Below are 2,223 nucleotides of genomic sequence, written 5' to 3' on the forward strand. Positions count from 1 at the left end.
GTTCGAGCCCCGCATCAGGCTCGCTGTCGTCAGCACAGAGCCTGCTTTAGATTCTCTGTCCCCCCCCCCCGCCCTTCCCCCACTCAGGCTCTCTCTCAAAAATAAAACATTAAAGGGGGTGGGGAGGAAAAAGCCCCCCATCCGTGCCCTACAAAAATAGCATGCCCGAGGATACTTTGAAAAGGTCCATGTGGTGGTCTCACCAAATGCTGAGTCCTTGGCCGGAGGCTTAAGGGAAGATCAGACATCACGAACTGAAAAGGAAGGAGGGGATAAACCAGCCATAAGACCTATGCCAGCACCCTGATTATAGACGAAAAATTAGACCGTGTGCATGTGTGTGTGGGTCTTACAACCCTTTCTGATCCCTGCTCTGTGCTGACTCCCCACCCCCCCGCCACATGGTTTTCGGACGCTGGAACTGAAGAATGCAGAGAAAGAACGTCGCAGAAGTGACCGAGTTCATTTTCCTGGGATTCTCCAGATTCCAGGAGCATCAGCCCACTCGGTTCGTGGTCTTTCTCATCCTGTACACATTAACCCCAGCTGGCAATGCCATCATCGTGACGGTCGTCTGCATTAGCCGTCACCTCCATAACACCCGTGTACTTCTTCCTGAGCACGCTGGTTGAGTTCAGAGGCCGCATACACACTGGTCACCAGGCCACGGATGCTGGCTGGTCTCCTAGCCCAGAATCAGCCCATCTCCTCGGCAGGCTGTGCCACCCAGATGGCTGTTCTTTGTTGCCTTAGCCAGCAGCCACTGATTTCTGCTCACGGTCATGGGCTATGACCGCCGTGTGGCCATCTGCAACCCTGAGGTACACAGTCATCATGAGCACGAGGGTGTGTGTCCAGCTGATGTGCGGAGCCTTCGGCCTTGGCCTGGCCGTGGTGGCCGTCCAGGTGACATCCATGTATGTTTACCTTACCCTCCTGTCAGAGTGGTCGGACATTTCTTCTGTGACATCCTCCCTGTTCTAAAAACTCTCCTGTAATGACACCACTGTCATTGAGACCGACAATTATGGTGTCAGTTCCTCTGTGATCCTGGTCCCCGTGGGCTTGATCTTCATCACCTACGTCCTCATCCTCTCCACCAGCCTCAAGATCCCCTCCGCCCGGGGCCGGAAGAAGGCCTTTGCCACCTGCACCTCCCACCTCACGACGGTCATCGTCCACTACGGCTGCGCCTCCATCGTCTACCTCAAGCCCAAGTCAGAGAACTCAATAGAAAGAGACCTTCTCTCAGTGACTTATACCATCATCACTCCTTTGTTGAGCCCTGTTGTTTACAGTCCGAGGACCAGGGAGGTCAGGGATGCTCTACGCAGAGCTGTGAGAAGAAACATTTAATACGTTGACCCTGCCCGTAAGAGACCTCTATCCCTGAGCGACACGTGTCTTCACTGCCTCCAAACTTCCAAGTCTGCCCTGTGCAGTCCTTTCGGGAATGGGATGTGCCCATCTTCCTTCACCACCCCTACTATAAAATCTTTTGGTTCCATAGATGCCCCAGTTTGGTCCAGGTGTTTCCATCTGGGTATTTGAAAGGTCAGGGAGGATGGGCATTATGTTTAAGAATGTGTCTGCATTTCTAGAGTGGGGCAGGGGACGTCTTAAAAGCATTATTAAATGTGGCTCTTTTACGGTTGAAAATAAAAACTTCTAGAACTTTCATAATATAACCTACGGAAAATGAAACTGGGCAAAATCTCAGCAAGGTAAGAATAGTCAATAGTGAAATTGTATCAGAACCTTTGGGAAAGGGGAGACGTGTATTAAAAAAAAAAAAGATTAAGAAATTCGGAAGACACCAGTTTCGTTCTTGAAAGTGTAGCCTCTATTATTTGATTGATACCAATGGCTTTGCTTCCATTCTGTGTGGTCCCCAGAGGGGTGGCCACGGCTGGGAGCCACTCAACTCTCACATCACGTCTGACCGTGCTCCTCAGTTTCTCTGGCTGCCAGTTCTCTCCATGGAGCCAGCTTCCCTCTCGCCATTCTGGAGAAAAAGAAGTTGGTCAAACAGAGCTGTGCTCTGTTGGGAGTAAGAACCATGAAAGTATGCTTTATTTGCACACACACCATGGCACTTCTTGGGTAATACGAGATAAACCACCAGCAGTCAGGAGCAGTTGCTCAATTCACCAAAAAAAAAGGCTGAACCAAAATCTCTACTCCTACCAGGCCTTTTAAGGAAACTGTCCTTTCCCCCAGAGC

At 50.7% G+C, this 2,223-nt stretch overlaps 1 pseudogene; it reads left to right on the top strand.

Moving 5' to 3' along the window:
- The first annotated feature begins 428 nt into the window (after window positions 1-428).
- Window positions 429-1,356, top strand: LOC123586086 (annotated as a pseudogene).
- Window positions 1,357-2,223: the final 867 nt, after the last annotated feature.

The sequence above is a fragment of the Leopardus geoffroyi genome, chromosome C3 (assembly GCF_018350155.1).
Source record: "Leopardus geoffroyi isolate Oge1 chromosome C3, O.geoffroyi_Oge1_pat1.0, whole genome shotgun sequence".
In the NCBI taxonomy this organism is placed as follows: domain Eukaryota; kingdom Metazoa; phylum Chordata; class Mammalia; order Carnivora; family Felidae; genus Leopardus; species Leopardus geoffroyi.